General features: G+C 47.0%; 1 protein-coding gene across 3 annotated transcripts in view; it reads right to left on the reverse strand.

Annotated features, from left to right (window-relative positions):
- vito (nucleolar protein viriato) overlaps positions 1–14,444 on the reverse strand; it is a 157,428-nt gene that overhangs the window by 101,544 nt on the left and 41,440 nt on the right. The gene's annotated exons all lie outside the window — the stretch shown is intronic.

Genomic DNA, 14,444 nt, shown 5'->3' on the forward strand with positions numbered 1-14,444 from the left:
CTTGGCAATTGTCTGTGCAATTTCGCACTATATCATGTTTCTAGTTTTTTCATTTCTTTTGTAGGTGATGGCTAAGTATTGCCTGCTATGCTGCAGTGCGATTTAATTTATTACTGTCTCCATGCATGCTGGTTTTTTTTACTAAAAAAATACTTTAAAGAATTTGATATTCTGGGGCGATGAGCTAATATAACTGCAAACACATTCACAATTTCTTTTTCTGATTCATTTTTCCATGAAAGAAACATAGGACAGTTGATTATTCAGGAAAGCTATAAGGCTGACAGCGCGACTGTTCTTATTTCAATAACAGTATAGAAAGGTAGCAGTTCAGCACCCAATTTTCCTCGATTATCTGCATGACAGAGATGCAACAACGTGTTCGTTATGAAATGCAAAGCATTTCTCTGCATCCTGCAGGAGCTTACAGTGTCTACGAATCAATCTATCTAGCCACTTACATATCGGTACTCTCATGATGACCCCGTTCACTTGGGATAAACCAAAATTAGTATGAAAGAGTAACATTGTCAAATATGACTGGCTGGTCATTACATGAATAATGTCACAATTCTATTGCGTATGTCATTCAACCCTCTCTGCCAAAGGTGAGGCACATACCATCGGGCGGGTATGTGAATGACAGTTTATAAATACCCAGGAACGGTGAGAACAGACATGCGTAAATTTAACACGTGAGCATCAAGAAAAAGCTGACATCGGAAGTGTTGACCGGACGTATGCAAAAAGTAAATGATAGGGTCCCCGCACAAGTCAAACCCCAGCATTCTGCGTGGAAATGAAATATTCTACCACAGAGATACGCCAGGTCTCGGAACTACATTTTAAGTAGATCCCAATGTTCTGGAAACGTCAATTGTGATTGCAATGCTGGCTATTCAATTTTATAAACATCACATATATACTTCTAAAATACAGCCATACCATGGGGTTAACATCAGTTGTAGTTAGGTGCCACCCACTGAACCAGAGCTTTATATCAGCAAATTGCTTCTGGTGTTGTTAATATCCATGCTGCTATGAAACAACTGGTTATATAAAGCATATGCAGCTGCTTAACGTATGTCTGTGCGTGCATTTGTACACTTCTTTAGCACCACTCTGTAATGTTTCACTCAATAAAAAAATTAGAATGCAGTCACCTTCCATCCGCATGCTTCGCATAACATCAATTCCAAAGGTACACGAGATCCGCCATAGGAGAAAAGTATATTTTTTGCAAACAAGTAATGTCCGCTCCTTCATTCAGTCTGTAACAACGACGCAAAATGCTTGAGATAATGTGCTGGAAATTAGACTACACAGCTGTGAGGCAAGGATTAATTTTCAACATTAAAGCGAACCAAAATCTAAACACTAGGGTGTGCACCTCTGTATAAATTTCTCCGGATGTTCAAATTTAAGCACCTCCATATCATTGTATTTTCTGTTCTTTTAAAAGGACAATTTAAGTGCCGAAGTGTTACAATTTACTTGACAAATATTTTGGCGTAGGGGGACCAGGACCATACAATAAAAAGATATCTCAAAAACAAAGCTCATCTGATAACCAACAACACCAGTAATAGAAACCTAACAACAAGCAAATTTCTTTCATCACTGTTCATCACTGCAATCACACAATATTGAAAATTCCTCGTGTTTCGGTACCATGATGATACACAGCACTCTTGATAAGAGCACGAACTGATCTTATTGCTGTGCATATTGTCATGAAATTGTGACACGGACGAAGGAAGCAGACTTGATGTTCCGAATAAATTATTTACTCGGCCGAACTTGTGGCCACGTAAAAGCAAAGACAAATTACAGCAATGCACTGACACTGATAGCGGCGAACAGAGCATCAGCCCTCGATGAAGTGACAAGCGGTGAAGCACATCGGCATTTATACAGGTGCCATCAAATATTCTAACGTTATCGCTAACGACCACGTAAGTTGTGGAATAACCTGTAATGTTCATGAAGCGGGCATAATCTTAACAAAATTATCAATTGCCATCCCGAGGCTTCTCGAACACTGCAAGTGCGGTTTGCGCTGAGAATGACTGACAGTGAAATAGGGCGATAACAAAACTTGAGGAGGGAATGTGGCATTGCTCCCCTCTAAAAAAGGCATCGTCCCAATGCTTTAACAAAAGACGAAAGTACAATAATAAAGTAAGAAAACGAACAATAAGCACAAGAAATAAAGCACAGCAACAACAACAACAACAAAATACAGTCCTCGGTTACACATTGTAATACTTCGGCCTTGAGAGTAAATAAATGAAATGAAATGAAATGAAATGGCTCGAAGCGCACGACTTGGACGACTTCAGGTCCGCACGTCGCCATTGAGAATTAGTAATGCTGTCGGGAACAACCTCGTAGTTGAGTGTATCGTGACGTCGAACTACCCTGTACGATCTGAAGCAGCGTCGCGGATGTTTTTCACTGAGTCTGCGTCGGCGTATCGGCGTCCACACTCAAACGCTGTCACCCGGCTGATATTTCATGAAACTTCATCAAAGATTCTAATGACCGCAATAGGTCGCCTACTGATTTTCGATGTGCAGGAGGGTGAGTTGACGTGCTTCTTCAGCATGCTGAAGGTAGGCGGTGATGTCAAGGTTCTCTTCGTGAGCAACGTTTAGAAGCATAGCGTCGAGCGTCATTGTTGGGCTCCTCCCATAGACTAACTTGTACGGTGTCATGAGTGACGTTTCTTGGACAACCGTATTGAATTCGAAGGTCACGTACGGAATGATTGCGTCCCACGTCTTGTGCTCGATGTTGACGCACATGGCCAGCATATAGGCAATGGTCTTATCAAGACGCTTGGTGAGGCCGTTGGTTTGTGAACCGTAGGTGGTGGTCCGGCGGTGAATTGTTTGGCTGTACCTCAGGATCGCTTGAGTTAGGTCCGCTGTAAAGGCCGCACCTTTGTCAGTATTGAGGACTTGTGGAGCTCCGTGCCGTAGGACGATGTTCTCGACAAAGAACTTGGTTACCTCAGCAGCACTGCCTTTGGGCAGGGCCATTGTCTAGGTGTAACGCGTGAGGTAGTCGGTGGCTACTACGATCCATTTTTTCCCGGAATTCAATGTCGAGAACGGCCCCAGTAAGTACATGCTGATTTGCTGGAATGGCCACTGAGTTGGCTCGATGGGCTAGAGAAGTCCGGCTGGCCTAGCCGGCGATGTCTTTCGTCGTTGGCAGTCCTGGCATGTCTTCACATAACGAGTGGCGTCAGTGGAAAAGCGTGGCCAGTAGTACTTTTTCTGTATTTTTGCATGCATACGAGAAACACCGAGATGTCCAGCCATCGGGTCGTTGAGTAGAGCATCTAAATCTTCTGGGCGTAACGCTAAAGGTAATACGACGAAGTAGTTGGCCCGAAGTGGCAAAAAGTTTTTCTTCAAGAGAACGCCTTTCCGCAAGAAAAACGTCTCAACTCTTCGTTTGAATACTTTTGGGAAAACGGCGGCATTGCCCCTCGAGGTATTCTAGAAAGCTTCTCAGTTCGAAGTCAGCTCGCTGTCGCTCAGCGAAGTTGTCGGCACTCATGTTTCACAAGAAGCAGCCCTCATTTGGGTCATCCGGCGGAGGTTGTTTGGCGGGGCATGAGACAGAAGGTCGACGTGAGAGTGTTTTCTTCCACACATGTAAAGGACGGTAACATCAAATTTCTGAAATCTCAGGCTCTACCGTGTGAGGCTACATGAAAGGTCTTTCCAGTCAGCTGCAAACATAAGGCATAGTGGTCACTAAAGACATCGAAGGGCCTGCCATAAAGGTAAGGGCGAAACTTCGATGTAGCCCAGATGATTGCAAGGCATTCCTTTTCTGTTGTAGAATAGTTGGCCTCTGTCTTTGATAGCAACCGGCTAGCATAATTGATGACTCTTTCTAGTCCGTTAATCCTCTGCACAAAAACGACACCGAGTCATGCACTGCTTGCGTCGGTGTGTATTTCGGTCACGGTGAATTCGTCGAAATGCGCAAGTAGCGGAGGCGTGTGCAGGCATCGTTCCAGTACCTGAAATGCTTCCTCCTGCGTGATTTCCCATTTGAACTTCACGTCGGTCCTGGTAAGGTTAGTGAGGGGATCGGCAATGCGGGTGAAGTTTTTGACAAACCGCCTGTAATAGGCTCATAGGCCAAGAAGTTGATGTAACGGCCTTCTCGTCGGTGAGTGACGGGAAGGTGGCGATGGAAGCTGTTTTCTGCGGGTTGGGGCGGACACCGGACTTGCTGATGACGTGGCCCAGAAACAAGAGCTCCTCGTTTGCAAAGAGGCACTTTTCTGGCTTCAGGGCGAGTCCGGAAGTCGTGATGGCTTGAAGTACAGCTTCAAGGCACCGGAGGTGTTCGTCTAAGTTTGAAGAAAACACCACGACGTCGTCTAGGTGCACAAGGCAAGTCTGTCGATTCAAGCCGGCCAGTACTGAATCCATAATGCATTGGAAAGTCATGGGCGCCGAGCAAAGACCAAAGAGCATGACCTTGAACTCATGACCTTGAACTCAACAAGGCCATCCAGGATAATGAAGGCAGTTTTTTCTCAGTCTCTCTTATCGACCATCTGCCAATACACAGTCTTGAGGTCGATCGAAAAAAAGTAACTACCTTGCATTCTGAAGACAATCTAGGGTGTCGTTTATCCGGGGAAGAAGATACACGTCTTTCTTCATGATTTTATTCAGGCGGTGATAATAGTCGCAGAAGCGTAGGGTTCCGTCCTTCTTGACTGACACAACAGGTGACACCCATGGACTCTCTGAAGGCTGGATAATGTCATTGCGTAGCATTTGTCGACTTGCTTCTTTATGGCGTCGCGTTCTCGCGTCGATACTGTACGGGCTCTGATGGAGTGGCCTGGCACTCTCTTCTGTTAGAATGCGATGTTTTGCAACCGGAGTTCGTCGATTTTCCACGAAGATGAAAAACACTCCTTGTATTGTTGGGGCAGAGTTTTGAGCTGTTCTTACTTACGTGTCAGAAGGCTTGCATTAAGGTCGAAAGCTAGTTGGCAAGCTTGGTTTGTCGTAGGAGCTTTGGTAGACACAGCGCGGGCACAAGCGTTGCTGGCTTCCACTATGTCTTCGATGTTGGCAATCGTGGTTGATCACGTCCTTGTATTCATTGCTGAAGTTCGAAACCAACACGATAGCTTTCCCTTCTCGCAACTCAGCTATTCCTCTGGTGACACAAATCTTGGGGTTGATCAACAGATACTGGTCGCTTTCAACGACGCTTCACATATTTGTTGATATCTGTGTGCCGGCAGAAATGATAACGCTGGAGCCAATAGCATTATCAACTTTGATCTGAGGTTGATGACTGCACTGTGAAGGCCTAAGAAGTCTTTATCAGGAATTATGTCTGTGGAGCAACGTTGTAGGACTACAAAGATTGCAAGGTAAATCCCACTTTTAACAGAGACTCACTGTGAAAATTCTTGCGGGCATTATTAAGTGACCTCTAGCTGTTAGTATCTTAAGGCCTTCCCACGTGGTGTTCACTTTTTCAACCTTGTGGCGAACGCTCCGCTGATGACGGAATAGTCGGCTCCGGTGTCGACGAGAGTCTTCACATTGTGGCTGTTGATAAGAACATCGAGGTTGCTAGTTTGTTGGCTTGTTCTGATGCTTCCGTGATGTGTCATTAGGTCCTCTTTGATACGTGAGGTTTCGATATTTCGAGGTCAAGATACTATTGTGCTCTGAAGGTTTCGTCATGGCGTCGGCGGCAGTGCCAAAGGATCTTCGGTAGTTTGTCGACAGAAGTTCGGCGAAGCGGCGTCTTGGTATGGGCGCGGAGAGGGGACAAAGTGTCGGGCTGCATTAGTGTAGCTCATCGCTTGCGGCATAGCTGCGGTGCTTTGAAAACTCCAAGCGATTGCCGAACTTCTTAGCGGACAATGTTGGCAATCTAGTCCAGTTGGGGCTGCGATGAAGGCAGCAGTTTCCGTTTCTCCTCTCCCATGATCTGCCGGATCGTTTCACGTATGCCGTCAGAGCCGAAAGTGTGAACAGCTGCGCTTTCTTGCGTCGATCGGCGATTGTACTGGCAGGTATGCATTTCCAGCGTCTTCTCAATTGTCGTAGCTTCCGAGACAAACTCTTCGACTGTTTCGGGAGGTTAACGCACCAGCCCAGCAAAGAGGTCTCGCTTTACCCCTCGCATTAGCAAACGGACCTTCTTGTCCTCGGACATGTCAAGGTCGATGAGTCGGAACAGACAAATCATCTCTTTTGCAAAGATTGTGAAACTTTCGTTCGGAAGCTGCGACCATCTTTCCAGCAAAGAAGCAGCCTTTTCTTCGCAGGCGATGCTCGTGAACATTTCCAAGAATGCGCCGTGGAAGGGGTCCCAAGTTTGATGTGATCACTCGTGGCTCATGAAACAGATCCTTGCCGCGTCTTCCAACTAAAAGTAGGCACGACGCAGCTTTTCTTCCGAGTTCCACTGGTTCAAGGCGACCACTCAGGCATACATCTCCAGCCATGTCTCCGCTTCTTCACAAGTTGATCCTAGGAAGGTCGGTGGCTCTGTCGGCTGCTGCATTACGATCGTGGCAGGCCTTGGCACAGGGGCGGTCATAGTGGTCGCTGTAGTGGTTGGTGGCACTGGGTTGCGAATGTTATCGGGTAGAGCCCCGTACTCTAGATAAAGCCCTCGCTGCCTGCGGCTAGCTCACTGATCGATGTTGGCTCCTACGTCCTCTTTGCGGTGTGGGCTTGGCTCATGGCTGGAGGGGGCATTCAGTACATGGGCCTAGAAGCACCTCCACCCTATGTCATGGGGTAGTGGCGCGAACGAAGAAAGCAGACTGGATGTTCTAAAGAAATTATTGATTTGGGCGAACTTGTGGCCACGTAAAAGAAGACAGATTACAGAAATGCACGAGCACTGACAATGATAGCAGCGAACGGAGCATCTGTTGTCGATCAAGTCACAAGCAGTGAAGCGTGTCGGCATTTATACATGTGCCATCGAATATTCTAACGTTATCGCTAGCCACCACATAGGTTCCAGAATAATCTGTAATGTTCATGAAGCGGGCGTGATCTTAACAAAATGCTCTACTGCAATCCCGAAGCTTTTCGAACACTGCAGGCGCGGCTTGCATTGAGAATTAATGACAGTGAAACGGAGCTAAAACAAAACCTCGAGGGAATGTGGCAATATACAGCTGAGCAAGGACAAATGCTCCTGTAAATAGTGCCACACAAATATACAAGCAGTTAAACTTGCGCTAACAGAGCAGGACAATCCGCCCTTTGAAAATGAACATATACATGCACATGCTAGCCTTAGGTGGCTAGCAGACAACGAAGGAAGCAATCCACACTCGGCACGCTTCAGCGAGTGGCCACCAGACGGCCACTGCATTCAATCTCGGGGTGAATCATTGCAAAGAGAAATCTCTGGCGCAGCGATCATTCAGCCACCATATGAATGGTGGGTAGTACACAGATTTGCCAAGTCTTCGTGCTTGCGGGCCTTGAACGCATTTGCAGCTTTACTTACTTTTTTGTCTTGACATTTGTTCTGAATAAAAGAATGAATTATTGTCAATTTGTGAGCTGGTTTGAATTGGTGAGCCAAAGCAGGTTAACCAGGCGACGTGGAACTGTTAAATGTTGCCAAACTTTGCCTTGCTACAATGCAGCTCTGGGCTAAACTGAGCCAAATGGAGCCAAAAGTATGAAGCTTAGACAAATTCATGTACTACCCCTCATTCCCTCGCTGGCAGAAGTGCCACGCATTCCAGCTGCCATAGACACTAGTGCCAGCAATGCCTCTAGTAAATATTGTAGGAAATTATTGTGCTGCAAAACTGGCCAGTCTCGGCCACTGCTGCATAAACCAGTTCAGGAGCCATCTGTGCCACCCATGGAGTTTGAGACCCCTGCTATTTCAAAGCTTGTCAGGAATACTTGTAAAGATGGCAATTTCACAACATTTGTTGTTTCTATAGACACTAGTGCCAGCAATCCCTCTAGTAAATATTGTAGGAAATTATTGTGCTGCAAAACTGGCCAGTCGTCTCGGCCACTGCTGCATAAACCAGTCCGGGAGCCATCTGTACCACCTACGGAGTTTGAGACCCCTGCTGTTTTAAAGCTTGTCAGGAATACTTGTAAAAGTAGCAATTTCACAACATTTGTTGTTTCTATGATAGACAAGCAAAGTGGAGAATGACAAGCTGTGACATGACGCAGCCTCTATGTGAGGTTAAAAATTGTTCTCCTTAACCGTTTTTAGAAACCTAGTTGCCAATATAAAAATGCATTGCTTTGATCTATTGTACAAATAAAAATTGTTCATGTAGTAAAGTTGAACTAACATGCGCACAGTTGTCAAAGCTATAAAGAACATTTTCGATAGAGATCTGTCTGGCTGGGTGAAAATTTATATAAGCAAAATGAACTCTTTAGCCAACTTGCCGCCCAAAGTTTCTAAAGTTAAAATTTAAAATATATAAACTGACCTGACGTTTTAAGAATGATTCGGTTTGTTCTTCAGGGGTGATTTGTTCAACCGGCTACGAAACTAGCTACTTTTCTTGGGAGTGTCCCCTTCTCATCGCCCTTCCTCCCGCCATTCTCATTGCTGTGATGCTCTTTTCCACTGATTCCAATTATCGTGCTTGTATGTATTCGGTAAGGTTCCAGTTGAGTGGTTAATATTTCCAGGTGTTGTTTCGATATGGCAGGACTCTAGAACTGTATTTTTGTGAGCCAACCTTTTTGTCGATGACCAGGGCATCGTTAAAGCTTATGCAATGGTGCATCTTTTCACTGTTTTCTGTAAGAGCTTTTCGTGAAGCATTAAAGCTATGCACGTCGTTTTGATCTTGCCATATCCTTTCGAGGAAGTTTTTCTGTTTCACCGATGTAAGTGGCGTGACCGTCTGTGAATGGCCAAGAAGCAACCCTGATAGCAAAGCGGTACATCAACCTCAACCACAATGTGTCAACCTACAGAACCACCTCTCCCTCATGAAGACGTGCCAAGACCTGAATACGATGCCACGCAGGCTACGCCTCAAGCCCCTTGTCCCCACGCCAGATGGAAACAACCTCGTGACATAAGCCGAATGCCGCCCGGTGAAAGCCCGAGTACACGACTGCCACAACATAGTCAAGAATCATAAGGTTACAGCGCAGCTCTGTTAGAGCATGACGAAAAGAAGCCAGTGAGGAAAAGAAATACAGAAAACAGGATGGGCCCTAAACTCCCAACTTTTGTTTATTGCATGCCCCTACAACACATTATATAATTCACCTGGTTGAACATGTGTACCACGCACATGACAAAGGACTGTAAGCGTGTGGTGCAGCACACGTGACAGAAAATGTAGCTTTAAGCAGATTGTTAAAATAACAATTCTATATCAGCGCATCACCGCCCGCGCCCAAGAAAATCGGGCACTTTTTCCGATGGGGCTACGAATGGCGTACTCACACTAAGATTGACAGATGTCGCGATAGAGTCCGCCTCAATAATCTCTCTTGTGAACTTGTTACAACGGCGGCTCGAAATGATACATTGGTCAAACGATAAAGTGCATGCACACGCTTAACAATGCATAGCCAGAAATAAAGCAGAAGAAACCTTACTTGTACATTGTAACAGTGCTCGCGCAGACGGCCATTGACATACTTACCAGTCTGTCCTATGTAAACTGCGTCGCGCGACAGAGGGGACATGTAAACGACAGCTAGGGAACATTCAAGAAACTTGGTAGTCGCATGCTCTTTTTCACAGGTGGGTTGCGACTCCTTTTTTGGATTCGTAAGCTTCCATAGTCAACTTAGTTTTACTGGCATGACACTGGTTTTTCCAGCATCAGGCTCACCATTGTCCTGCGGCTGTACCCGCCTACATGAACCACATGCAACAAGCACTCAGTCACTGACACCTGCACACCGGATTGCCTGCCATGGATAAACGCAAGCTGCATGATTCAGGTAGGCAAGTACGGCCGCACGCTAGAGCACAATGCTAGAAAAAACAGTGTCATATCGTATGCGCACAAAATTTCACATCATTTGAAAAAGATAGCTCATAAAAAAAACATCCACGTAGTGTTCTCTGCTCCAGAAAAACTAAACTGACTATGCAAACTTACGAATCCTAAGGAGGATTCACAACCCACCTGTGTAAAGAAGCATGCGACTACCAGGTTTGCTGAATGTTCCCTAGCCGCAATTTACATGTTCCCTCTGTCGTGCGATGCGGTTTACATAGGACTGGTAGGTGTATCATTGCTCATTTGTGCGAGCACTGTTACAATGTAAAAAACAATGGTTTCTTCGGATATTTTTCTGGCTATGCATTGTCAGACGTGTAAATGCACTCCATTAATTGACCAATGTATCATTTTGGGCTGCAGTTGTAACCAGTAGACACGAAAGATTATTGAGGTGAACTCTACTGCAAAATATGTTAGGTTGTGTGTGTGAGTAGGCCATCCGTAGCCCTATCTGAAAAAAATTTTGATATTCTTGGGCGTGGGCAAGGACGAGCCAATATAGAATTGTAATTTTGACAATCTGCTTAAAGCTAAATTTTCTGTCATGTGCGCGCTGCACCACACACTTACGTTTTTTTTTTCTTTTGCATGTGCGGTACACATCTTCAAATAGGTGAGCTGTGCTGTAGGGTCATGCAATGAGCAAAAGTTGGAAGTTTAGTGCTCATCCTGTCGTCAGTATTTCCCTTCTTTACTGGCTTCTTTTCTTTACCCTCAAACAGAGCTGCGCTATATTAACCTCACAACTTCATTATGCACCAACTATTTCATTATGAACCAAAATAAATCAAAAAATAATAAATAAATAAATATTGATATGTGGGGTTTAACGTCTTAAAACCACCATATGATTATGAGAGACGCCGTAGTGAAGACCTCCGGAAATTTCGACCGCCTGGGCTTCTTTAACGTGCACCCAAATCTGAGCACACGGGTCTACAACATTTCCGCCTCCATTGGAAATGCAGCCGCCACAGCCAGGATTCGATCCCGCGACCTGCGGGTCAGCAGCCGAGCACTTTAGTCCCTAGACCACCGTAATGGGGCTAAATAAATAAATAAATTGTCACGTAGTTTATTTATGTATAGACCTACTGGAAGGCCGAGGAACACCAGAAGAGCGAGGAACATCAACAGGCCGAAAATACAAAACAAGCGCAAGCTCGGGTCGCGCGTGTGCACCAAGGCTGTGGCTTGCCGTTTCTTGCTGCTTCGTCGTCATTCGCATAGTTCCCTACATTGGCCCCCGGTGAATAGCGTAGCCAACATGGCGACTTAAGGCATAGTCACTATAGCGGGGTCGTAATACGGCTTCAGGCAACTCACATGCACAATTTCTCAGCCACGACGGCGTAAGTCATGAGACTGTGTCAAAGGCTCGATCTCATAATTGACTGGAGACGTACGGGCGAGAATGCGGTAAGGCCCGTGGTATCGTGCCAGCAATTTCGACAAAAGGCCAGGAGTGCTTGGTGGAATCCAGAGCCAAACGAGAGCACCAGTCGTGAAAGTAGAGAGATGTCGGTCGGTGTCATGCCGTAGCTTCTGGTGGCCTTGGTCCTCGGTTGTCAGTGAACGGGCCAATCGTCTCCAATCTTCTGCGTACCTGGCAACATCAGAAATTGCAGTGTACTCAGAGGAGTCCGGCGTGTATGGGAAGATAGTGTCTAGCGTGCACGATGGTTTGCGTCCGTAACACAGAAAGAAAAGGGAAAACCCTGTTGTCGCGAGCGTAGCGGTGTTATACGCATACGTGACGAATAGAAGGACAGTGTCCCAATTGGTCTGGTCTGAAGCTGTGTACATTGTCAACATATCACCGAGAGTACATTAAATCCTTCTGTGAGGCCATTCGTCTGCGGGTGATATGCTGTCCTCATGCGATGAACCATGTTACACTGAGCGAGCAAGGCTTGAATGGCGTCAGACAAGAAAACATGCCCCCAGTCGCTCAAAAGTTCGCGGGGAGCACCATGGCAAAGAACGAAGTTGCGCAAGATGAAAAACGCAACTTCCCTCGCGGTTGCTGCGGATGGTGCTGCCGTCTCCGCGTAACGCGTGAGGTGGTCCACACCGACAATTATCCACCTATTTCCAGAAGACGACGTGGGAAGTGGTTCGTATAAGTCGATACCAACGCGATCAAATGGACGCGCTGGACAAGGCAGAGGCTGAAGTGTACCGGCAGGGCGTTGAGGTGGGGCTTTACGGCGCTGGCATGCAGTACAAGCACGTACAAATGTGTACATGCCGCGCCAGTAGTACCGCTGACGTAGACGGTTGGACGTTTTGAGAGCGCCGGCGTGAGCGCTTTGCGGGTCGTTGTGAAAAGCTGTACAGATTTCCCGGCGCATGTGGTTGGGTATCACTAACAGCCACCTCCGACCTTCAGACGTGTAATTCCCCCGATAGAGGAGGTCGTCTCGAACAGCAAAATGCCTGGCTTGACGGCGGATAGTTCTTGAGACCAAATTGGCTAACGAATCAGTCAGAAAGGCGAGGAGTTGGGAAATCCACACATCTTTGCGTTGTTCCGATGCCATGTCTGTGAAGTCTGAAGAAGGTGAAGAAGGTGACGAGGAGCTGAAGAAGGTGACGAGGAGCTATGAAAGCTGAAGAAGGTGACGAGGAGGTTAGGTCAGCCGGTAGCGGCGAGTGGAATAGCGCATCAGCGTCGGATTGCTTGTGGCCAGATCGGTATACAACACGAATGTCGTATTCCTGTAGGCGAAGCGCCCAACGACCAAGGCGCCCCGACGAGTCCTCGAGCGATGATAGCCAGCATAGAGCGCGGTGGTCCGTGACGACTTCAAAAGGGCGGCCATAAAGGTATGGGCGGAACTTCGTCAAAGCCCAGACAATTGCGAGGCACTCTTTCTTCATGACGGAATAATTACACTTGGCTTTTTTGGGGGTTCGACACGCGTAAGCGACCATGTATTCTTGGTATCCTGGTTTTTGTTGAGCCAATACAGCACCAAGACCGACACCACTGGCGTCGGCGTTGACCTCCGTAGGCGCATCGGGGTCAAAATGACGTAGTATTGGAGGTGGTATTAATAACCACCGAAGCGCGGTGAAGGATTCGTCGCACTCTTTTGACCAAGCAGAAATGCCTTTGAAAGTTGTCAACTGGTTGGTAAGAGGCACGATGATGGAAGAGAAGTTGCGCACAAATCAACGAAAGTATGAGCACAGCCCAATAAAACTTCGAAACGTCTTGATGGAATTGGGCTTTGGATAGTCGGCCATGGCGCGGAGTTTCGCCGGATCCACGAGAACACCCCCTTAGCAGACGAGGTGACCCAGTATAGTGAGCTGACGTGCGGCAAAATGATCGATATATGGGGTTTAACGTCCCAAAACCACCCAAATCTGAGCACACGGGTCTACAACATTTCCGCCTCCATTGGAAATGCAGCCGCCGCAGCCAGGATTCGATCCCGCGACCTGCAAGTCAGCAGCCGAGTACCTTAGCCACTAGACCACCGCGGCGGGGAGACGTGCGGCAAAATGGCACTTCTTGATGTTAAGTTGAAGGCCAGCAGAGATGAGACTTGTGAGAATACCACGAAGACGAACAAGGTAAGTCGAAAAGTCACGAGAAAACGACGATGTCGTCTAGGTAGCAGAGGCACGTGTTCCACTTGTAGCCGCGAAGGACAGTGTCCATCATCCGTTCGAAGGTAGCTGGGGCGTTGCAGAGTTTAAACGGCATGACGTTAAACTCATACAGCCATCAGGTGTTACAAATGCAGTCTTCGATCGGTCAGGATCAGCCATAGGAACTTGCTAATATCCTGAGCGCAAATCTAAAGAGGAGAAATATTCTGCTCCTTGCAAGCAATCGAGAGCATCGTCGATGCGTGGCAACGGGTACACATCCTTCTGAGTTTTCTTATTGAGCCGGCGGTAGTTGACACAGAATCGGATAGACCCATCCTTTTTGCGCACAAGTACGACCAAGGGCTCTGCAATGGCTCGATGACACCACACTTGAGCATATCGTCGGCTTGTTCGTTGATAATACGGCGCTCTTCCGCTGAAACTCGATATGGTCGTTGGCGTAAAGGAGCATGAGTACAGGTGTCAATGTGGTGCGCGATGTTCAATGTGCGACCCAAAGATGGTTGAGCGCAATCAAAGGCAGAACGGAACTCTCGAAGAAGGGACAAGAGTTCGCGTCTGTGTCGGCGATAGCTCAGCGGCAACAGAGGGCTGGAATGAGTCTGGCGCGGGCAGTGTGGCCACAGGTGGCGTCATAGCATTGAGCTTGGGGTGAGGTGCATGTTCGGCGAACTCTAGAGGGCGCAAGAGGTGAACGTCTTGTATGTTACCCAAACATTCTCCGCGAAGTAAGGTGACTGGCGACGATAGCGAGTTCGCGACGAGC

The sequence above is a fragment of the Rhipicephalus microplus genome, unplaced genomic scaffold (genome assembly GCF_043290135.1).
Source record: "Rhipicephalus microplus isolate Deutch F79 unplaced genomic scaffold, USDA_Rmic scaffold_16, whole genome shotgun sequence".
NCBI lineage: Eukaryota > Metazoa > Arthropoda > Arachnida > Ixodida > Ixodidae > Rhipicephalus > Rhipicephalus microplus.